This window comes from Salvelinus alpinus, chromosome 34 (assembly GCF_045679555.1).
Source record: "Salvelinus alpinus chromosome 34, SLU_Salpinus.1, whole genome shotgun sequence".
Classification (NCBI taxonomy): Eukaryota; Metazoa; Chordata; class Actinopteri; order Salmoniformes; family Salmonidae; genus Salvelinus; species Salvelinus alpinus.
The window spans coordinates 18,554,093-18,579,676 of NC_092119.1; the positions used below are offsets into that span (position 1 = coordinate 18,554,093).

General features: G+C 43.7%; 1 long non-coding RNA gene across 1 annotated transcript; it reads left to right on the forward strand.

Annotated features, from left to right (window-relative positions):
- The first annotated feature begins 792 nt into the window (after positions 1 to 792).
- Positions 793 to 21,049, forward strand: LOC139563792 (uncharacterized). Its single transcript, XR_011672641.1, has 2 exons — positions 793 to 1,083; positions 19,091 to 21,049. It is a non-coding gene; the product is annotated as an uncharacterized lncRNA (long non-coding RNA).
- The last annotated feature ends 4,535 nt before the right edge of the window (positions 21,050 to 25,584 follow it).

The window sequence follows — 25,584 nt, forward strand, 5'->3', positions numbered from 1 at the left end:
CGCAGCGCTAGCTGTGCCACCAGAGACTCTGGGTTCGCGCCCAGGCTCTGTTGCAGCCGGACGCCGGGAGGTCCGTGGGGCGGTCCGTGGGGCGACGCACAATTGGAAGCCAGCCACACCAATGTGTCGGAGGAAACACCGTGCACCTGGCGACCTTGGTTAGCGCGCACTGCGCTCAGCCGGACGCCGGGAGGTCCGTGGGGCGACGCACAATTGACCTAGCGTCGTCCGGGTTAGGGAGGGTTTGGCCGGTAGGGATATCCTTGTCTCATCGCGCACCAGCGACTCCTGTGGCGGGCTGAGCGCAGTGCGCGCTAACCAAGGTCGCCAGGTGCACGGTGTTTCCTCCGACACATTGGTGTGGCTGGCTTCCGGGTTGGATGCGCGTTGTGTTAAGAAGCAGTGCGGCTTGGTTGGGTTGGTGTTTCGGAGGACGCATGGCTTTCGACCTTCGTCTCTCCCGAGCCCGTATGGGAGTTGTAGCGATGAGACAAGATAGTAACTACTAACAATTGGATACCACGAAATTGGGGAGAAAAAGGGGGTCAAATTCAAAAACAAACAAAAAATTATTTTTTTAAATGGCACCCTTTTATAATGCACTACTTTTGACCAAGGCCCAAAGGATTACCATTTGAGACACACCCCATCACTAGAATTAGAGGGCAGGTTCGTTGAGCTCTAGCATCTGTGCTGCTGGGTTATCTGATTAGGGGAGTTAATCATTAACTGTTCTGCATTGCAGACTGAAGCCCTTCTCTTCTCTGTTCTGGAGGTCACTGGCAGAAACTACAGCAGTAAGCCACCATGTTCAGAAACTCAGAATTCACAGTCATAAACATTCTATAGATAGACACACAGACGCACAAGAGCAGGTGGGAAGATAAGAATGAGGATTCTGGAGCGGAGCATCACTTGTTGTAATTACCGTACTTTATGATAATCAGGTCATGGCAGCTTAGCTTACTAGGCCTGTTTCTCACTCCAGTTAGGTGTTTGGATGAAACGCAGATGGATGAAACGCAGATGGATGAAACTTGATCAGATCAGTACAACAGGAGCAGACACTCGTCCTCATGAATGGTACGTGATCAGCTCCAACAGTACATGCATGGCCTTGTGCTTTTGTTTTTGTTGTTCCAGGGAGTACTTCCCATGGAAGTTGTCAGCACTATCAAAATACAGCTTAAAATCACCTCTTTCCTGGTTTGTGTTGAAACACACCCTCTCAATAGGTAGCTCTCTTTCTCTCCCTCCCTGCTTCCTTCCTTCGCTCTCTCGCTCTCCCAGGAAATGAATTTGAATAGTTTGAGGACAGTGTTTTTCTCTCCTCTTGATTGGTTTCCATGAATATGTGTTGTAAAGGGAGGTTGTAGTGTAGCTCTGGGGGTTGAGGTGGGGGGGGGGGGGGGGGGGTCGAGGTGATGTAGGCAGGGTCAGATAAAATAATCTATAGTGAAGCAACGCTCCCCTCCTCTGTTCTCTCTCTCTCTGCCCTCCCCTCCTCTGTTCTCTCTCTCTCTGCCCTCCCCTCCTCTGTTCTCTCTCCTCTGCCCTCCCCTCCTTTCCTGTGCTCTGCCCTTGTTTGTCACAGTCATCGGACCTTCGGACCCAGTATGTTTGCATTTAATTAAACAAAGCACACAAACTTTACATCACTCCCATACCTGTCAATAGCACATCTGAATTGATTATCCTCAGCTCTGAAACAGAAGAGGAAGCATAAAACAGGAACTTCACCTTCCCCCCTCTGAAACTCATTAAGGGGACGACAGGCCAGAATGAGCCATATGATTTTAAAGCTACAGTATGTACACTCCTAGCTGGGATGGAGGCAGAGGCCTCAGGTCATTAATCTATACTGAACAAAAATATAGATGCATATAGATACAACAATTTCAACGATTTTACTGAGTTACAGTTCATATAAGGAAATCAGTCAATTTAAATAAATTCCTTAGGCCCTAATCTATGGGTTTCACATGACTGGGCAGGGGCACAGCCTAGGGTGGGCCTGGGAGGGCATTGGCCCACCCACTGGAGGGCCAGGCTCAGCCAATCACAATAGGTTTTTCCCCACAAAAGGGCTTTATTACAGAAATAATTACTCCTCCATTTAATCTGCTGTCCGGGTGGCTGGTCTCAGATGATCCCGCAGGTGAAGAAGCTGTCCGGGTGGCTGGTCTCAGATGATCCCGCAGGTGAAGAAGCTGTCCGGGTGGCTGGTCTCAGATGATCCCGCAGGTGAAGAAGCTGTCCGGGTGGCTGGTCTCAGATGATCCCGCAGGTGAAGAAGCTGTCCGGGTGGCTGGTCTCAGATGATCCCGCAGGTGAAGAAGCTGTCCGGGTGGCTGGTCTCAGATGATCCCGCAGGTGAAGAAGCTGTCCGGGTGGCTGGTCTCAGATGATCCCGCAGGTGAAGAAGCTGTCCGGGTGGCTGGTCTCAGATGATCCCGCAGGTGAAGAAGCTGTCCGGGTGGCTGGTCTCAGATGATCCCGCAGGTGAAGAAGCTGTCCGGGTGGCTGGTCTCAGATGATCCCGCAGGTGAAGAAGCTGTCCGGGTGGCTGGTCTCAGATGATCCCGCAGGTGAAGAAGCTGTCCGGGTGGCTGGTCTCAGATGATCCCGCAGGTGAAGAAGCCGGATGTGGAGGTCCTGGGCTGTCGTGGCTTTTTGTGCGGCTGGAACATTTCTGGAATCTTTTATTTCATCTGATGAAACATGAGACCAACACTTTACATGTTGCGTTTACATTTTTATTCAGTATAGATTAGGTTGTCAGTAGTCGTTGGGCAACTGACTATAATGTTGCTCATAGAGTTGATGGAGGAAAGAAGGGTGATGTTATCTAATCATACCTTGTTATTTAGTTCATTACCAGCCCCCTGTTGTTTAGCTTTGAATTTATGTTTAGCACTGCTGAGGTAAAGTTTTTTTTTTTTTATCAAGCAAAATATGGAACATTGACAATATAAATATTTCCATTATTGAAATACTCACCAGACAGTTAATTAGGTACACCCATCCAGTACCAGGTCGGACCACCCTTTTCCTCCAGAACAGCCTGAATTATTTGTGGGCATTCTACAAGGTGTCGGAAACGTTCCACAGGGATGTTGGTCCATACTGATGCGATGGCATCACGCAGTTGCTGCAGATTGGACACTGGTACATTCATGCTGCGACCCGCCCGTCTCGTCCCAAAGATACTCTATTGGTTTGAGGTCTGGGGACTGAGCAGGCCACTCAAATAAACTGAACTCGCTGTCATGATCCAGGCGATGTGTTTCCACTCAATTGTCCAGTGTTGGCGATTGTGTGCCCACTGGAGCTGCTGCTTCTTGTTTTTAGCTGATAGGAGTGGAACCTGGCGTGGTCGTCTGCTGCAATAGCCCACTATTGTACTGTGCTGTTATTTGTCTGTTTGTGGCCCTCCTGTTAGCTTGCACGATTCTTGCCATTCTCCATCAACCTCTCTCATCAACAAGCTGTTTTTGCCCACAGAACTGCTGCTGACTGGATGTTATTGGTTTGTCGCACCATTCTCGGTAAACCCTAGACACTGTCGTGCGTGAAAAGCAGAGGATGGCGGCAGTTTCTGAGATACTGGATCCGGCGCGCCTGACACCGACGGTCATACCACACTTAAAGTCGCTTAGGTGACTCGTTTTTTGCCCATTCTAACGTTCAATCGAACAGTTACTGAATGCCTCGATGCCTGTCTGCCTGATTTTTATAGCAAGCCACGACCACGTGACTCACTGTCTGTAGAAGCAAACCATTTTTGTGAATGGGGTTGTGTATCTAATTAACTGGCCGGTGAGTGTAGAATGCCCTGCGGTTATTGCATGCATACTTATATTGCAAGCCAAAGATTGTCATCCAATGGCCTCCACCCGATTCTTCAGTGATCTTGGTTATTATTACTGCTATTTGATCTCTGTGGGTCAATAACAGTGACATGAAGCTAGGGTTGCAAAATGCCGTGAACTTTCAATAAATTCCCTGGTTTTCCAGAAATCCTTGTTGGAGGATTCCGGATTCCTTGCTTATTCCCTCCTGATTCCCGGAAACTTCCAACCAGGAAATGTATGAAAAGTTCCCGGAATTTTGCAACCCAGCATGCAACTTTTGTTGGGGCTAAATTAAGGTCTGTGGCGAGAGGGAGAGTAAAAAACTCATTTTCCAATCTCATTTTTAATCATTGTTATACTGCGACCATGTGTATAGGCTGCAAGTACATTGAAATTAAATTGTTTTCTTTTCAACTTTCACTTTCAACTAAAACCAAACTTATATTGTACGTCGGGCATAATCTTATTTTCAATGACATTTTGCTAGGTGGGATAGCCCCAATGTCACAGTTTTAACGTGTCCAAATCAATAGAAATGCAGAAAAAGTTTGTGATAAATTGAAATCCTAAACATAAAATGTACTATCTACACAACCATCTGCCACAATAATCATATTACTTGAATTTACTTATACAAGCATAACGTGAGATGTATTTTCAAATATATTTTTTTGAATTGGGTTGTTGTGTCAAACAATATGCATTGTAATTGGTTTGGGTTAACAACTGAACTGGGGAAAGGCAAGGTTATTGTTCCATAGTTCCTATGCTGTAATGGAGTCGCAAATAGAACAGCAAAGCTGTAATAGGTTGTGTCCCAGTGCACTATATAGGTAATAGGGTGACATTTGGAATGCATACAAACAGATTTACGATCTTAATTTGATCACCCTATTGTTGCAGGACATGCAAACTTGTGTATTTAAGGTTTAAAAAGCCCAACAAAAAGGTCCATTAATTATAATCCACACAATAATTCCCATTTCCTGTTGCTGCAGGATTATTTTCCTGCTGTGAGAAACTGGTCAAAAGTAAGACTCTGTAGTCAGTTAGCATCAATGTTTTGGTTTCCTCTCCTCCCCGATAGATAATGGGTTTAGTTAGCCCTATACTCAAGCGAAGAATACCCCACCCTACCAAGCTGAAAATATAACCACACTACTGTTTACCTCAATCTCTCTCTTTTGAGAGCAGCACTCTCTCCCTCTCGCATCTCATTGGAAAACACCTGTCTGCTTTTACCTTGAGCTCCACTCTGTCAGTTTGATGTTCTCAGTAATTCAGTCAGTCCCGTCAGTAATGTACGGTAATATATTCCACTGACATTCTGCCGCATTATTGCCTCCAGATATTGTCTCTTGTAGTGACATAGCATTTGAATATTAAACTTGTCTCTTTGCCACGGGGTGTTGATACAGAATAACGTACCCTACTGTCAGGTAAACTGCAGGCATGCTTTCATTGCTTAAGGTCAAGTTTCTGTCGGTTTGTGATAGAAGTGTGGCCAGCGGCACTTTCACTGCAGAGTAAAAACCAGAGAGTAGAGGAGACCTGTTGGTTGGAAGCCTGTTCAGTGCATCATCCGTGTACTGCACCTTTCATCTACAAGACCTACTATAGTATCCTTGCAGTGCTTCCCATCCTTCTTTTGTCTACAACTTGTTGTTTTCAGAAATTGAGATATCCCTCTTTGCTGTTCTGTCAACCACCTTTGACAGTACTGATGGCCAGTATGTCAAAATATTTTCCTCACACCAAATTCAAAACCAAAGGACCATATCAATGTTTCAATCAAATACAATGAAAACAACTGTTTTAGAGTGGCTTGTTAAAAGTCACGGTTGTTAGCTGACACATCCTGTAACTCCCTCAGGTACCGGTGTATTGTGATGCAAGGCTAAATTCAATTAAGTATAATATCATTTAATCTCATCGTATCTCTCCCTACAGCATGCACCCCCCTCCCCCCCCCAACTCCTGCTGCAACCCAGCCCCACCCTCTGAACATTTTACAAGCAAAGTGGACAAGTTGAGGAATGCTATGATTCCAACTGATGGCTCCATGTCATACACCCTTATAAAATATTGTCTCATGAAGGAGAGGCAATGCAGGTTCAAATTTCAACATGTAGAAAGGGAAGAGGTAGAAAGGATGCTGTTGTCTCTTTTGGATGACAAGTCACCTGGTACAGATAATCTTGACACCAAATTGCTTTTGGTTAGTTACAGCTAACCAAATATCTACCACAATCTCTCATAATTGTAATAAGTGCTTGATGTACAGTGCTTTGCAAAATTATTCATCCCCCTTGGCGTTTTTCCTATTTTGTTGCATTACAACCTGTAATTTGAATTAATTTGTATTTGAAATTCATGTAATGGGCACACAAAATAGTCCAAATTGGTGAAGTGAAATGAAAAAAAAACACAGAAAAGTGGTGCGTGCTTATGTATTCACCCCCTTTGCTATGAAGCCCCTAAATAAGATCTGGTGCTACCAATTACCTTCAGAAGTCACATAATTAGTAAAATAAAGTCCACCTGTGTGCAATCTAAGTGTCACATGATATCAGGATATTTACACCTGTTCTGAAAGGCCCCAGAGTCTGCAACACCACTAAGCAAGGGGCACCACCAAGCAAGTGGCACCATGAAGACCAAGGAGCTCTCCAAACAGGTCAGGGACAAAGTTGTGGAGAAGTACAGATCAGGGTTGGGTTATAAAAAAATATCAGAAACTTTGAACATCCCACGGAGCACCATTAAATCCATGAGAAAGAAATGGAAAGAATATGGCACCACAACAAACCTGCTAAGTGAGGGCCGCCAACCAAAACTCACAGACCAGGCAAAGAGGGCATTAATCAGAGAGGCAACAAAGAGACCAAAGATAACTCTGAAGGAGCTGCAAAGCTCCACAGCAGAGATTTGAGTATCTGTCCATAGGACCACTTTAAGCCGTACATTCCACAGAGCTGGGCTTTACGGAAGAGTGTCCAGAAAAAAGCCATTGCTTAAAGAAAAAAATAAGCAAACACGTTTGGTGTTCGCCAAAAGGCATGAGGGAGACTCCCCAAACATATGGAAGAAGGTACTCTGGTCAGATGAGACTAAAATGTAGCTTTTTGGCCATCAAGGAAAACGCTATGTCTGGCGCAAACCCAACACCTCATCACCCCGAGAACACTATCCCCACAGTGAAGCATGGTGGTGGCAGCATCATGCTGTGTAGATGTTTTTCATCGGCAGGGACTTTGGAAACTGGTCAGAATTGAAGGAATACAGGGAAATTCTTGAGGGAAACCTGTTTGTCTTCCAGAGATTTGAGACTGGGACAGGGGTTCACCTTCCAGCAGGACAATGACCCTAAGCATACTGCTAAAGCAGCACTCAAGGTTTAAGGGAAACATTTAAATGTATTGGAATGGCCTAGTCAAAGCCCAGACCTCAATCCAATTGAGAATCTGTGGTACGACCAAAAGATTGCTGTACACCAGTGGAACCCATCCAACTTGAAGGAGCTGGTGCATTTTTTCCTTGAAGAATGGGCAAAAATCCCAGTGGCTAGATGTGCCAAGATTATAGAGACATACCCCAACAGACTATAACTGTAATTGCTGCAAAAGGTGCCTCTACAAAGTATTGACTTTGGGGGGTGAATAGTTATGCATGCTCAAGTTTTGAGTTTTTTTGTCTTAATTCTTGTTTGTTTCACACAAAAAATATTTTGCATCTTCAAAGTGGTAGGCATGTTGTGTAAATCAAATGATACAAACCCCCAAAAAATCTATTTTAATTCCAGGTTGTAAGGCAACAAAATAGGAAAAAGGCAACAAAATAGGAAAAATGCCAAGGGGGGTGAATACTTTTGCAAGCCACTGTATGGAGTGTGCCCAGAAGTCTGGAAAGAGTCAAAGGTTATTCCACTACCTACCTTAGATAAATCTGCATTCACTGGTCCTAATAGTCGTCCTATTAACTTGCTGCCTGTGTTACGTAAATTATATCTGTACAAATCAAGGATTATTTCTCATGTAATAGTCTGATAACGGGTTTCCAGCATGCATACAACGAAGGGCATTCTATGAGTACAGCCTTAGCACAAATAACAGATTATTGGTTAAAGAGTATGGATGACAGGAAGTTAGTTGGTGCAGTGTTGCTAGATTTCAGTGCTGCTTTTGATGTAATTGATCATGAACTGTTACTAGGTAAATTCAAATGTTATACTTTTAAGTCTGCAGCTCTATTGTGGATGGAAAGCTATCTATCCAGGAGAATGAAAAAAGTGTTCTTTAATGGTAGCTTTTCAAACAGTAAAGAACAAAGTGGTGTTCCTCAAGGAAGCTGCCTAGGCCCACTTCTCTACTCTTTCTTTACTAATGATTTACCTTCAGTATTGAACAATGCAAGAGTGGTAATGTATGCTGATGACTATACAATGTATAGCGCAGCATCAGAATGTAATGAGCTAACAGATGTACTGTGTAGTGAACTAAGAATGGTGTCTGAGTGGCTTGATATGAGCAAATTGGTGCTGAACATTTCTAAAATGAAATGTATTGTATTTGGTTCACGATATATGCTTGCTGATGATCTCCAATTGAATTTGTCGATGAATAGAACGCATGTGGAGCAAGTGAAAAAAACAAAACTACTAGGTGTCATATTGTACGCAGCTTTATCATGGTCAGAACACATACAGTGGGGAGAACAAGTATTTGATACACTGCCGATTTTGCAGGTTTTCCTACTTACAAAGCATGTAGAGGTCTGTAATTTTTATCATAGGTACACTTCAACTGTGAGAGACGGAATCTAAAACAAAAATCCAGAAAATCACATTGTATGATTTTTAAATAATTAATTTGCATTTTATTGCATGACATAAGTATTTGATCACCTACCAACCAGTAAGAATTCCGGCTCTCACAGACCTGTTAGTTTTTCTTTAAGAAGCCCTCCTGTTCTCCACTCATTACCTGTATTAACTGCACCTGTTTGAACTCGTTACCTGTATAAAAGACACCTGTCCACACACAATCAAACAGATTCCAACCTCTCCACAATGGCCAAGACCAGAGAGCTGTGTAAGGACATCAGGGATAAAATTGTAGACCTGCACAAGGCTGGGATGGGCTACAGGACAATAGGCAAGCAGCTTGGTGAGAAGGAAACAATTGTTGGCGCAATTATTAGAAAATGGAAGAAGTTCAAGATGACGGTCAATCACCCTCGGTCTGGGGCTCCATGCAAGATTTCACCTCGTGGGGCATCAATGATCATGAGGAAGGTGAGGGATCAGCCCAGAACTACACGGCAGGACCTGGTCAATGACCTGAAGAGAGCTGGGACCACAGTCTCAAAGAAAACCATTAGTAACACACTACGCCGTCATGGATTAAAATCCTGCAGCGCACGCAAGGTCCCCCTGCTTAAGCCAGTGCATGTCCAGGCCTGTCTGAAGTTTGCCAATGACCATCTGGATGATCCAGAGGAGGAATGGGAGAAGGTCATGTGGTCTGATGAGACAAAAATAGAGCTTTTTGGTCTAACTCCACTCGCCGTGTTTGGAGGAAGAAGAAGTATGAGTACAACCCCAAGAACACCATCCCAACCGTGAAGCATGGAGGTGGAAACATCATTCTTTGGGGATGCTTTTCTGCAAAGGGGACAGGACGACTGCACCGTATTGAGGGGAGGATGGATGGGGCCATGTATCGCGAGATCTTGGCCAACAACCTCCTTCCCTCAGTAAGAGCATTGAAGATGGGTCGTGGCTGGGTCTTCCAGCATGACAACGACACGAAGCACACAGCCATGGCAACTAAGGAGTGGCTCCGTAAGAAGCATCTCAAGGTCCTGGAGTGGCCTAGCCAGTCTCCAGACCTGAACCCAATAGAAAATCTTTGGAGGGAGCTGAAAGTCCGTATTGCCCAGCGACAGCCCCGAAACCTGAAGGATCTGGAGAAGATCTGTAGGGAGGAGTGGGCCAAAATCCCTGCTGCAGTGTGTGCAAACCTAGTCAAGAACTACAGGAAACGTATGATCTCTGTAATTGCAAACAAAGGTTTCTGTACCAAATATTAAGTTCTGCTTTTCTGATGTATCAAATACTTATGTCATGCAATAAAATGCAAATTAATTACTTAAAAATCATACAATGTGATTTTCTGGATTATCGTTTTAGATTCCGTCTCTCATAGTTGAAGTGTACCTATGATAAAAATTACAGACCTCTACATGCTTTGTAAGTAGGAAAACCTGCAAAATCGGCAGTGTATCAAATACTTGTTCTCCCCACTGTAGATAATATTGTTATTAAGATGGGTAAGGGAATTGCTCTTACAAGAAAATGTTCAAAGTATGTAACATCTAGCACTCTGAATCAGGTATTCAGTCCCTGGTCTTATCACACTTAGGACCAGGGATTGACCATATAACTGGACAGTACTCTATCACACTTAGAGTACTGTCCAGTTATATGGTCAATCCCTGGTCCTATCACACTTAGAGTACTGTCCAGTTACATGGTCAATCCCTGGTCCTATCACACTTAGAGTACTGTCCAGTTATATGGTCAATCCCTGGTCCTATCACACTTAGAGTACTGTCCAGTTACATGGTCAATCCCTGGTCCTATCACACTTAGAGTACTGTCCAGTTATATGGTCAATCCCTGGTCCTATCACACTTAGAGTACTGTCCAGTTACATGGTCAATCCCTGGTCCTATCACACTTAGAGTACTGTCCAGTTACATGGTCAATCCCTGGTCCTATCACACTTAGAGTACTGTCCAGTTACATGGTCAATCCCTGGTCCTATCACACTTAGAGTACTGTCCAGTTACATGGTCAATCCCTGGTCCTATCACACTTAGAGTACTGTCCAGTTACATGGTCAATCCCTGGTCCTATCACACTTAGAGTACTGTCCAGTTATATGGTCAATCCCTGGTCCTATCCCACTTAGAGTACTGTCCAGTTACATGGTCAATCCCTGGTCCTATCACACTTAGAGTACTGTCCAGTTACATGGTCAATCCCTGGTCCTATCACACAGAGTACTGTCCAGTTATATGGTCAATCCCTGGTCCTATCACACTTAGAGTACTGTCCAGTTATATGGTCAATCCCTGGTCCTATCACACTTAGAGTACTGTCCAGTTATATGGTCAATCCCTGGTTCTATCACACTTAGAGTACTGTCCAGTTATATGGTTAATCCCTGGTTCTATCACACTTAGAGTACTGTCCAGTTATATGGTCAATCCCTGGTTCTATCACACTTAGAGTACTGTCCAGTTATATGGTCAATCCCTGGTCCTATCACACTTAGAGTACTGTCCAGTTACATGTTCAATCCCTGGTCCTATCACACTTAGAGTACTGTCCAGTTATATGGTCAATCCCTGGTCCTATCACACTTAGAGTACTGTCCAGTTATATGGTCATCAGCAGCAAAGATATAAAAAAGCTCCAAATGGCTCAAAACAGGGCTGTCAGATTAGCTCTTCATTGCTCTATCTATATGAATATTATCCAAATGCATCACATGGCTTCACGTTGAAAACAAATTACTATCCAGTCTTCTGATTTTCTTTAGGAATGTTATATTTTTCAAAAATCCACAGTATTTTTCAGACCAGTTAGTACATACTAGCAACACACATAACCAACAAACCAGACAGGTCAATTCAGGGCATCTAAGACAACCCAAGCACAGGACAAATTGCCTTAAATCTACATTTTTATGTAGAGCCATAGCTGAATGGACCTCTTTACCAATACATATTTCTCAGGCAAAAAGTAAATCCACCTTCAAGAAAAATAAAATAACATCTAATGCTATAGACCATATGACTGGACAGGAAATAGAAAGAACATCTAATGCTATAGACCATATGACTGGACAGGAAATAGAAAGAACATCTAATGCTATAGACCATATGACTGGACAGGAAATAGAAAGAACATCTAATGCTATAGACCATATGACTGGACAGGAAATAGAAAGAACATATAATGCTATAGACCATATGACTGGACAGGAAATAGAAAGAACATCTAATGCTATAGACCATATGACTGGACAGGAAATAGAAAGAACATCTAATGCTATAGACCATGTGACTGGACAGGAAATAGAAAGCATCAACTGAATGTTAAATGTGTTTCCTGTCATGTATTTTAATTGTCTGTATTGTCTACTTGTTAAATGTTTGTAAAGTCTTAATTTGTAATGTCTTATTAATTGGTGTTGGACCCCAGTAAGATTAGCTAACTTTACAGCGTTAGCTAATGGGGATCCTAATAAAAATGTACAAATTCTCTTGGCCTGTGCTGGTGGTCTCCATGCTGATAGACGACTGGTTACTGGTTGTCTGTGAGTCCTTCTCTCCCCAGTCCCAGCCTGGTTTTTGCTGCTCCTGCTCCCTCCCAGTCACATTGGACCTACCCGCTCCCCGCTAAACAAACAGTTGCCCGCTCATCTATTTGCCTGGCGAATTAACAGGGGGGTTAGGGGGGGTGACAGTTCTCAGTGCTGGGAAGGCCCCACCCCCCACATATTGGGAGGGAGAAAAGAGGGCATTCTAGTTGGTATTGTGTTTAAACCATCCTCACTGGAGGGCCTCCATTTTACTTGGGAGATAACAGCTTCTTCTCCAAATCCAATGTTATTTGTCATATGCTTCGTAGACAACAGGTGTAGACTAACAGTGAAATGCTTACTTACAGGTCCTTTTCCAACAATGCAGAGTTAAAGATAAAATAGAGATAATGATACACACTTTGTTCCAACAGTAAAAACTAACGCACAACCCAATTCCCCCATGAGCGTGACATTTTCACTCTTGGAATCGTTTGTAATACTGCAGCTTGCAAGTGCTTCCCATGCATTGCATATATGCACTGAAGTCCATAGTATTGTTGCTGATGATTTGCACTTTTATCAAGTGACTCCTGGCTCCTAGTGGAGGCCAACAAGACAGAGTTGACAGTTTCAGAGCCTGGTCAGTCAGCATGGTCTGGGACATCCTTCAGTCTGATCCTTTCCCAGAAAGAGGACTGTCGGGGTTAGATGTGTCAAGGTGTGGAGGGGCGGGGTTAGATGTGGAGGGGCGGGGTTAGATGTGTCAAGGTGTGGAGGGGCGAGGTTAGATGTGGAGGGGCGGGGTTAGATCTGTCAAGGTGTGGAGGGGCGGGGTTAGATGTGGAGGGGCGGGGTTAGATCTGTCAAGGTGTGGAGGGGCGGAGTTAGATGTGTCAAGGTGTGAAGGGGCGGGGTTAGATGTGGAGGGGCGGGGTTAGATGTGTCCAGGTGTGGAGTGGCGGCGTTAGATGTGTCCAGGTGTGGAGGGGCGGCGTTAGATGTATCAAGGTGTGGAGGGGCGGGGTTAGATGTGTCCAGGTGTGGAGGGACGGGGTTAGATGTGTCCAGGTGTGGAGGAGCGGCGTTAGATGTATCAAGGTGTGGAGGGGCGGGGTTAGATGTGTCCAGGTGTGGAGGGGCGGGGTTAGATGTATCCAGGTGTGGAGGGGCGGGGTTAGATGTGTCCAGGTGTGGAGGGGCGGGGTTAGATGTGTGGAGGGGCGGGGTTAGATGTGTCCAGGTGTGGAGGGGCAGGGTTAGATGTGTCAAGGTGTGGAGGGGCGGGGCGGGGCTAGATGTGTGGAGGGGCGGGGTTAGATGTGTCAAGGTGTGGAGGGGCAGGGTTAGATGTGTCAAGGTGTGGAGGGGCGGGGTTAGATGTGTCCAGGTGTGGAGGGGCGGGGTTAGATGTGTCCAGGTGTGGAGGGGCGGGGTTAGATGTGTCCAGGTGTGGAGGGGCGGGGTTAGATGTGTCAAGGTGTGGAGGGGCGGGGTTAGATGTGTCCAGGTGTGGAGGGGCGGAGTTAGATGTGTCAAGGTGTGGAGGGGCGGGGTTAGATGTGTCAAGGTGTGGAAGGGCGGGGTTAGATGTGTCAAGGTGTGGAGGGGCGGGGTTAGATGTGTCCAGGTGTGGAGGGGCGGGGTTAGATGTGTCAAGGTGTGGAGGGGCGGGGTTAGATGTGGAGGGGCGGGGTTAGATCTGTCAAGGTGTGGAGGGGCGGAGTTAGATGTGTCAAGGTGTGGAGGGGCGGGGTTAGATGTGGAGGGGCGGGGTTAGATGTGTCCAGGTGTGGAGAGGCGGCGTTAGATGTGTCCAGGTGTGGAGGGGCGGGGTTAGATGTGTCCAGGTGTGGAGGGGCGGGGTTAGATGTGTGGAGGGGCGGGGTTAGATGTGTCCAGGTGTGGAGGGGCGGGGTTAGATGTGTCAAGGTGTGGAGGGGCGGGGTTAGATGTGTGGAGGGGCGGGGTTAGATGTGTCCAGGTGTGATGGGGCGGGGTTAGATGTGTCCAGGTGTGGAGGGGCGGGGTTAGATGTGTCAAGGTGTGGGGGGGCGGGGTTAGATGTGTCCAGGTGTGGAGGGGCGGAGTTAGATGTGTCAAGGTGTGGAGGGGAGGGGTTAGATGTGTCAAGGTGTGGAGGGGCGGGGTTAGATGTGTCCAGGTGTGGAGGGGCGGGGTTAGATGTGTCACGGTGTGGAGGGGCGGGGTTAGATGTGTTCGGGTGTGGAGGGGCGGGGTTAGATGTGTCAAGGTGTGGAGGGGCGGGGTTAGATGTGTCCAGGTGTGGAGGGGCGGGGTTAGATGTGTCCAGGTGTGGAGGGGCGGGGTTAGATGTGTCCAGGTGTGGAGGGGCGGGGTTAGATGTGTCCAGGTGTGGAGGGGATAGACTGCAGCCCAGGGCCAGGAGCAGAAATAGCAGCAGTAGTAGGATCTGAAGACAGTCACACCCCACCGTTAGCTGACGGTGATGGATGGATGGCCCTGGCCCTGCTGGAACGCATCCCAAATGGCACCCTATTTCCTATTGTGCACTAGGGCTCATGTCAAAATAAGTGCACTATATAGGGATTAGGGTGGCATTTGGGACCCAGTGCTGGTTGTGGTGGTGTGGGAGGCAGGGTGAAGCAGCTCTGACGCAGGCCCCATCGCACAGAAGTGAGAAGAATGCAGGGGGAGCCAAGTTACACCCCATCAACCCCCATTACCCCCCAGAGCACACTGCTTGCCAGAGGAAACAGAGGTGGCCCAGAATCTGGCACCTGGGTGGAGTCTGATGGGGCTGATGGGACCTGACGGGGCTGATGGGACCTGACTGTGGGGTGATGGGACCTGACGGGGATGACTGAGCCTGAAGGGGCTGACAGGCTGACTGGGCCTGATGGGGACTGACGTGGCCTGAGCAGAATGTGCAATGACCTATCTGGAGCTGCCTGCTGAAGCAGACTTGGCCATAGAGGAGACGAGAGGACACAAAGATCCTTTTCATTAGGAGGTGATGGTGGTCTTGGCCCTCTAGTAACGACACACTGCTTACTGGTGGTGTCTGTCTGTCTGTCTCATCATCATGATCTGTCAGACCTGATACTCTCCTGTGGCCTGAGTACAGAGCAGCAGAGTACCTAGCTTCTTCCTCCATACGCTTATTATGATGATTTGGTGTTATGTTACTTTCATATGATTCATGGTTGTAAATGTTGGAAATTGTATTTTCTGTGTAATTTGAAACTGTATAAATGATTATGAATTATATATTACAATATTTTAAATACTTTCTGAGCTCCTCTTTAAAAAATGCCATTAAGGGCCTACCCAGTGGTGCAACGGTCTAAGGCACTGCATCGCAGTGCTACAGGCATTACTACAGACCCGGGTTCATTCCCGGGCTGTGCCACAACCGGCTGTGGAAGGGAGTCCCATAGGACGGCGCACAATTGGCCCAGCGTCGTCCTTAGTTAGGGGAGGGTTTGGCTGGTGGGGCTATACTTGGCTCATTTCACTCTAGCGATTCCTTGTGGCGGGCCTGTAGCCTGCAGTCTGACCCTGGTCGCCAGTTGAACAGTGTTTCCTCTGACACATTGGTGTGGCTGGCTTCCGGGTTAAGCTGGTGGGTGTTAAGCTCTGGCACCCCAATGGTGGAACAAACTCCCTCACGACGCCAGGTCAGCGGAGTCAATCACCACCTTCCGGAGACACCTGAAACCCCACCTCTTTAAGGAATACCTAGGATAGGATAAAGTAATCCTTCTAACCCCTCCCCCCCCCCCTTAAAAGAGTTAGATGCACTATTGTAAAGTGGTTGTTCCACTGGATATCATAAGGTGAATGCACCAATTTGTAAGTCGCTCTGGATAAGAGCGTCTGCTAAATGACTTAAATGTAAATGTTAAGAAGCGATGTTTGGGCGGGTCATGTTTCGGAGGAAGCATGATTCCACCTTTGCCTCTCCCAAGCCCATTGGGGAGTTGCAGCGATGAGACAAGATCGAAAATTGAGTAAAATAGAAGGAAAAAATAAAGAAATGCCATTAAACACTAACATGTGCATCTAGGCTGTCCATCCAGCACAATGCCCACTGAAACACTGCTAGATATACTTCACTGCTCTACTGCAGAAAGCATAGGCAGAAAGATTCTGATTCTGGGTTGTTTAGAATGAATGTGAGGAGCTGAGTGTTTACTTGGTCTTATTCCAGCTATAATTGTTGGTTTTGCGACACTGTGAATTCTTAATCAGGCATTATATTTTCTCTGGCTCCTCTCCTGTGTGTGTTTGGGTTTACTGACCACCCTCTGTAAACAGTGTTGTTCCCAATCCCCCACCGCCACACCAGTACACCTTGGACAGACAAGCGCACTACCTGGAACTGTCTTATTGTGCAAACGTGACAGAGAGGCTAATGTTAGATTTAAAATACAACAAGGGATTGCCCTATTTACACACAAGGGGGGACAGTGTATTTGTTATTAGTTTGAGAGGGGGAAGAGATTCCTTGCCTTGTGCACTCGTCTACATTTGAACTGGTTAGGTGAGCCGTGTTTGTGTGTTGGTCTGTGACATGGCCTGTATAGTGCGTGTGTGCTTGTGCGTGTGTGTGTGTGTGTCGCGTGTTCACTATGCCGTATATCCAGTCACGGGCAGATGAATACAGCCAGGTTCGTAGTGATGATGAATCACCATGTTGAGGGGAACAGGTGGAGAATAACTTCCAGACAGTACCTGGCTCAGACCACTCCCAGATGCTGCCTGATTACCAGTCAGTCAGTACAAACCCTGGGCAGGCAGACAGACAGACAGACACAGCTTAGACAGCTTCGCTCCCAGGCAGGCAGCGTGATTCTCTGGCTGTATCCCAAATTGCACACTAGTCCCACTCCCTTTGTAGTACACTGCTTTTTACCATGGACCACAGGGCTCTGGGTAAGGTAGTGTACTAGGGAATAGGGTGTAATTTGGGCCACAACCTCTGTCTGGCTGTCTTCAGATCATTACAACTGGACTGCTTAAGAGAAATAATCAATGCAGCATGTTTCAAACGGGAGAAGACCGCACTACTTCGAAAATATCCAACATGTGTCTTCTGTGTAAACGTGTTTGTTATTTCTGGTCTCTGTGTGTGTGTAGTGTAACTCATGCACAGTATCAGGAATTCAAAAAAACTTTATCAGCATCCACTACCCACTTATGAGTCAACGTTACAATTAAAAGATAACTTTGATATAATGGCCAGCATATGATTAGCTAGTTGTTTAATAACAACAAGACTAAAGATGTATCTTGTGATATGGTTTATCTGAAAAATCGAAGTGAAATGTTTTGCGGGAGAACTGTTGCACAACTACAGGAATGGTGTTGCCTGCCTATGTGAAGCCTTTCCACTTGTCACATTGTATTATTTCCATATCAGCTATATCACGGTGAGGACGGGATAAGATGTTCGTGGAAAGAGCTTAAATCCTCCCTCTATAACAAAAAGCTTGCTGTATTTCAGGGTTCACTCACGGCTTTCTATTCTAATTTCATTCACAGTGGGAGCTTTTCCCTGTATAAGTGCTCCCAAAGTTTAGAATTTTAAGGAAGAATGTTTTCATTTGAAGAAATCTTCCATTACCTTTTTATGAATCTTTATTTAACTAGGCAAGTTTTTATTTATATTAACATTTATTTAACTAGGCAAGTTTTTATTTATATTAACATTTATTTAACTAGGCAAGCCAGTTAAGAACAAATTCTTATTTACAATGACAGCCTACCAGGGAACGGTGAACTGCTTTGTTCACGGGCAGAACGACAGATTTTTACATCGTTTTTACATAGGGGATTCGATCCAGCAACCTTTCGGTTACTGGCCCAACGCTTTAACCACTAGGCTACCTACCTGCCGCCCCAGCCTCAGTTAGGAACAAATTCTTATTTTACAATGACTGCCTACTCCGGCAAAACCCTCCCCTAACCCGGACGATGCTGGGCTCATTGGGCTTTATTCGATTCCCTTTAGTGATATTAGTACCATGGAATTATATTATAATTGAACAAGATATAAATCTCTCAAGTCCTGTAAAATGTGTTCCTATTTGAAAAGACACACAAAAAGATAATTTCCCGACATCTTAACGTTTGACCGTAACATAATTTCCAGTTGGATGCTTTTGAACTGAATAGCTAGGAATATTATTATTGACTCTATTTTAGTAACAGACCCATAATAGTCTGTTTAGGTTCAAATTAGATATGTGACGACTGTGCATGTTTTGGCCAGCCTCTCATGTCTCCTTTCTACAGAGCCAAAAAAGCTATGTTATGTTTCCTCCCTCTCAAACCCAGCTTCTCACTCCAAAAGCATTCCTCTCCTCTCTCGCACATCAATTCACTGGGATTTTCATCCTATCTGACAATCATTTGCTTTTATTTTCACCCATAAGGGCACCGTGATTGTCCTTCCCCTCAGCCAGGGAAAAATACTAGATCCTGTCAACGAGAGATGGAGAGAGAGACGGAGAGGAAAGAGTCAGTGTATTTTAAGGATTTGTACATTGGGTTTGGTTTGGGTGGTGTCTGACTAGCTACCCACTTAAAGAAGTGTCTACATCCTGCCCCAGTTTACCCTGTAACAAGTGTGTCCTTGTGTTAGAGTGCTGTGCACCACCACACCAGGAACGATGCATTCATTCCTCACATTCCGTCTCCATTTCTTCCTCACCCTCTCCCCCTCTTCCTCCTTCTGTCTCCCCCTCCCTCACCCTCTCTCCCCTCCTCCCTTCCCCTCTCCCCCTTTCCTTACCCTGTTTCCCCCTGTACGTGTCTTTGGGTCATTATAAAGTGCTCTATAAAACACATAACTCATGTTATTATTCTCTATGTCAGCATGCAGGTTGGAGCGGCTGGTGGAAGTGCTGAGGAACAAGCTGGGGAAAGGCAGCGTCCGGAAGGTCATCTGACGGAGACAGACACAGAAGGTCAACAGCAGTCTGTCCACTCTGTTCCTTGTTTTGTCCCAAATGGCACCCTATTCCCTATATAGTGCACTACTTTTGCGCATAGCCCTATATCCCTATAGGTGCCAGTTGAAAGTAGTGCACTGTAAAGGGAATAGGGTGCCAGTTGCGACACAGCACATCGCTGCACTGTCCGAACTGGAGCTACCTGACCCACCGGCTAGTGGAACAGCCACATCTGGTCACCAGGCTTCCTCCCTGCCTGCCCAGGCCCAGGCTGCTGCTGTTTAACGCTGTGTAAACACAACCAAGCCTTAACTGGGCAAACAGTTGTTAGAAGTGCTGCACTCCAAAGCCTCATTCCAGTCTAGGCTCAAACTGAATAGTAAATGTTTACCCACTTGGGTTGTTGGTTTGTTGCTGCCCACTTCTCTCATTCTCTCTCTCTGTTTCTTTCTTAAATTGTACATTTTACTTTACTGACCATCTTGTTTCGATTTTTTTTTGTCATCAACACGTTTTGGTATTAATGTTTGTGTTGCTGCCTATCTACAGTGAGCTCCAGAAGTATTGTGACAGTGACAAATGTGTTGTTTTGGCTCTGTACTCCAGCACCTTGGATTTCAAATGCCACACACTTCTACATTAGTGTGGATGCTACCATGATTACGGATTGTTCTGAATGAATAATGATGAGTGAGAAAGTTAGACACACATCATACCACCACAAAAATGCTAACCTCCCGTTATTTTGATGGTGAGAGGTTAGCATGTCTTGGGGCTATGATATTTGTGCATCTGTAACTTTCTCACTCATCATTATTCACGATTCATTCAGGACTACCCGTATTCATGGTAGCATCCACATTCATGTTGAAGTGTTTAGAAACATATTCTATTCTTATTTACAATAAAAGTGACTCCAAAATGACACAATATATTATTTACCATTCATTTCTATTGGGCACAAAATAATCTGAAACAACCAAAACAAACAGCATATGCATCCAACAAATCTGTAGAGTTACAAGCTTGATGTAATCATTGCGTGCTATGAGCATGGGACCAAATACTAAACTTTTGACTACTTTAATAGACATATAAGTGAATTTGTCCTAATACTGATGGTCCCCTAAAATGGTGGGACCATGTACAAAAAGTGCTGTAATTTCTAAACGGTTCATCCGATATGGATGAAAATACCCTCAAATAATTAAAGCTGACAGTCTGCACTTTAACCTGATAATCATTGTATCATTACAAATCCAAAGTGCTGGAGTACAGAGCCAAAACAACACAAAACGTGTCACTGTCCCAATACTTTTAGAGCTCACTGTATCTCTCTGTTACAAGGGAAATGCCTGTGTGTATTACTGCACTCTTTTATTGATAAATGATATATTATCTTTGATATCCCACATCAATACAGTGTCCTGACATGTACAGTATTTCATTGAAAAGTGCTGTATTGTAAAGGTTGTTGGTGCTGCCTGGATTTGACATTGACACTGCCTTGGGCCAGATAACATGTGATTTGTTTGGTCAACTCCATCATGCTCTCATATTAAATCATTCATGGAATTTGTGATATGAAGAACATCACCTATAACTCAACAGTATTCACTATTCTCAAAGGCTAAATCTGTGACATTTGTGTCGACCAAATATAGTTTTATTGTAAGCGATTTTTTTCCTAAATGTTTATAAAGGTGCAGTACATATTCAACTCAGTCATTCACAACCATTATATCCCTATGGAATGACAGTGACTTCTAATTGAAGATAAAACTCTGTTTTAACACTTCTGTTTATCTAAGGTCTGACTCTGAGTGTGGTAATGTGGAACAGGTCTTAAAGAGTAAAAAATAAATAAACCCACTACCTCTGATATTAACTTTGTTAAATCAATATGACACATTTCTCTAAATTACACAACTTTTTTATTTGTTCTCTGTTATTGACTAAATGGTTTCATGAAGCAATATTCACTTGTTAGAAGTATTCAAAGTAGGTCAAAGTATAGAGAGAGGGATATATTTAGGTAACTCCAATAGTCCATGCATATCCATTTCATGGAACTTGAACTTCTAGCTTTATAGATTTCAATCATATAATGTCTTAATTGTAATACATTGGTATTTAATCCCTTGGCACTATTATGTTGGCTATTGTCATAATATCCTAATTGGCCAGATTTTGGCAAAGACATTATTGACTTATAAATAAATATATGTTGTGGTTCAGAGAGAGGTGCAACGAGAGAGCAGAGACACTTTCCATGGATGGATTGCTCATGTATTTATTTTCCTGCACCAAAAATCTCTCTCGCTCTCTTGCTCTCTGTATACTGATAGTTTATCAACATAAGAGGGCAAAAGAGATCCGGCGACCTGTACTACAGACTACACACCAAGCAATTACATCCACATCGTGTACGTTTCCTTTTTCTCTTATTGATGGGTTGACCCGCATGAGCTCTACTTTCCTCCCGGTGTGCACCGATAGAACAGCTAGGGCAGTGGTGAGACGTGTGTACCCATATATGATCGATTATGTACTCGGTGGTTGGATGCACCGTTGCCCTCAAGTTGCAATCCAAAGACAGGAGGGGTAGGGGAGGGCCTGTCTATTTGGACGCGAGCGCTGCTGTGTTGTAACCCTCCGCTCAGATAATGCTCGAGCGACACTATGACAAGCTTCTCGATTTCTCCTCTGGTAACCGTGGAGATCGCACAACTTGGGTGTCCCCACTCTTAATCCCACAAGATCCTCCCAATGTATGTTTATCCGTCAGATAATCAGCCTTGTTGTAAATACGGAGGCTAAATCTTTCACTTTGTTGAAATCTGATAACGTTTGATATTCCTGGTTATCCCCAAGTCGGCAACGCATCATTCTGATCATACACTCGCAGAAATAAAATGCCTCGTGTAGCCTCTATGGCCTACATTTTTTATATATATTTCAACTTTATTTAACTAGGCAAGTCAGTTAAGAAAAAAATATTATTTTACAATGATGGCCTAAGAACAGTGGGTTAACTGCCTTGTTCAGGGGCAGAACGACAGATATTTGACCTTGTCAGCTCGGGGATTCGATCCCTACATTTGTATTATGGTTCAGTTCCCAATCTATCTTGACTAGACTTATAGAAGCAGTTTTTATTTATTTTGTTATGTTATTTCGGAGTGTGTGATGCTTGATTCCTTTTGGTAATTTTTCTCTCTTGGTCTTGGTGGAAAAGGATTGCGCACGGGCGCATCAAAAAGAAAGGGGATCCCCATTCCCGATTACCCCAATCACACGATGACTTGACTACAAAAACTTTTTATACGCTTTAATTAAAAACGTGTTCTGACAGCCCAGTGGTGAATGGCCTTCAGAGAAAAGCGTGACTGATCCTGTTGCTATAACGACACCAAATATTTCCAGTATTTCCTTTCACTTTAACGCATTCCATCCATGTATTTGTTGTGGACACTCTTTTCTACTAACACTGTATGGAACTTGAGGCTCATTGACAATACAAATGTTAATTAAGCACATTTTATAAAGCCTAGGACTATGTCTAAAGCATGCAATTTGGGGTAAAATGTGGTAATTGCACAATGATTAAAAGTGGGCTATCCTGGCTATCGTTGTTTACAGTGTTGCGTTATGTGCCTAGCTGTCCTTTCGATCGGGTTAGACTTTGCGTGTTTCACTTGTTTGACTATAGATTATTTGGGCGTTCCCTATTACATTGCCAAATGGTTTAACATTTAGTCTTTGTTTTCAGTTATATAGCAAATACTGTTTGTTTATAGGGCCACATTATATTTATTTAACAGACTGGTATCATAGTATTTAATATTTTGAAATCTGGTATAGGCATACATTTTGAATCATTTCCATTTGTCTTCGTCCTCTGCAAAACCTGGTAGGCTAATGCATTTGTTTGTTAAAACTTTTTCCGTCACCCTGCAAAAACAGCAACCAACAAAACAACCCAATTGGGTTGTCCCTTATTGTGGCCTCCAATGGATGAATGAAGACACAACACATCATGGTGGCAGGGAGGCAGGCCGAGGGACCACCAACCTGACATAGTCGGTCCATATTAGGAGGACACAAAGCCCTAATAAACTTCTTCCGTATAATTTTTAATGGAAAACCAGCTGCTTCTAAAGCTGATTTCGGGTAGAGCTCTCTCCCTCTTCCCCCTCGGCCCTTTGAAAGGTTATTTTCTTTCGTCTGTGAATCTGAAGGGGTATTGCTTTGCTCTTTTCGTTGGCCAAGCACAATTGTGTTATTGGAGATAATTAATTCAATCCCCATCAAAAGGTATTAGAAGCGCTTTGGCCCTGTAGTGGCTTTCTAAACTCAGAATGAAAAGACTGAGAAGAAAGATCTATGGGTAGGCTCGCTGATGGTCGCTTTTGAAGTAAAGGGGTCTGCGCATTGTTGTCTACATTTTTGTCCATAAGGCTGAAAAAAGCTCCAGGATTTTTGATGCGGTAACGAGAAATACCACGTAAATTGGAAAACAAGGTGCTGGTTTAAATCTTTATGCTGGACACTGCCTGCTGATAACATATGTCACACTGTACTTAAGATTTAATTACTTCATTAAAAGTTTCCAATGTGCTGCATGGGAGAAACATAGCATACGCCCAGGGCAATTTAAAACTATTAATAATGGTAATATTATTATTAGGGGCCTAATAATGATAATGATGATAGTAATAATAGATAAACGTGTTGCCATATTGTAACGATCTATTTGTATGCTATAATTCGGATAATAAACCTTATCTGCGTTAATAATTAGGTCTACTAAATTGACCCACAAAAGTGATTAATTCACCTTGCTATCTTGTGGGCATAAAGATGTTGCTATGCCAACAACATATGTCTTGGGTTAGCTTTATCAAATATCCTACTAAAGCGAACACTAATGTATGGGTCTCAACGTGATGTGCTCGAACTGTAAATTATACATGTTGTATCATAGCTTTCAAAAAAGCATTTCATTGCCTCTTTCACAGGCAAATATATAAATTGAATATCTCTATTTGCCCGTTGAGTTATGACTCAATCATCAATATAAAGCATTATATATAACGATTAAAATCTAATAAGCAAATATCAATCAAAAGTTTGCTCTGTATTTGTTCTTTCACGTTTCCATACTGAATCACACACTGCAAAGCTTTTTCTCCAACAGCTGGGTAAACTAATGAACAAGATCTGTCCAAAGTTCAAAGATTGCTTATGGAAACGAGTAGTCATTTTTGCCACAAACTGGGGTTTATGTTATTGTAATCTGCAAAGAACACTTTGTAATAGAGGTTTAATTAACAGAGGAGGAGAAATAAATGAATTACTTGGTGCATTTTGGGCTTATCTGCTGGGGTTGATATTTGTATTCAGCCCCTAATACTGACCAGTACCATATGATTGTTGAATAAGATAGGCCTACTGCCTCAAATGATACACCTTTAAATGCAGTAGGCCTGAACAAGGTTGTAACTGTCCCATCAAGTAATGCCGGTGGGGACCTTGATCCAAACGTCTTCCAATTAAATATTGATCTGATTATGAACACAAATAATTGAGATCATATCTGGAGCTAGGATTGTTTCTCCAGTAAATTCATTGAATTTGTGGTCCATACCCTCTTTGATATGCTCGTAGTTGATTAAATGAGCACTGTCATTATGGAGAAATTACTGTAATTGCATATATCACAATCATTTTATTGACGAAATCATGTATCTTGAGGTGAAAATAACAAAAATACAATATTAACCTAGGCCTAAATTATTCAGGAGAAATATCCAATCGTTGTAGAACTATACAATTTTTATTAGTCACCATTTAGGATATTATCGTCCAATTGATTTGAATATAATAACATTTAAATATAAAAGAACAATACAATAATAAAATGTATTGTAAAAATTTTGGTTTTTAGACTTAATATTGTTAATATGAATGTTTGTTCATCTGGAGTAAATGTAACGACTCGAGCATGAGCAACTCGTGCGCAGACACGCGTTTCAGTAGTTCCAAATACACTTGTTTTAGATGTATTGTCTAAATAAACATGGCTTCTTAAAATGTTTTAATATTTATATTAAAATAAGTAGGCCTAAACTTGAATATGTCCGACTGGAAATATAATCTGGTAAAAGCACAGAGCACAAGCCTAGTCCATATAACTCCTCGATATTTTCACGACGCTCAATTCAATTATCTATGTTATTTGCGCATCGGAGGGCAATTACATGATAATTAAACACGTTTCACGGTTACTCAGCCAAAATGTGTGTCTACAAAATACCATGATCAAAGTAAAATCTGTTCAGGTTCATGAGCCGCATCATGTAGGGTTACGGTTCACAAAAAGATGCTTTGGCCTTTCCGTGAGATTGTTAAAAA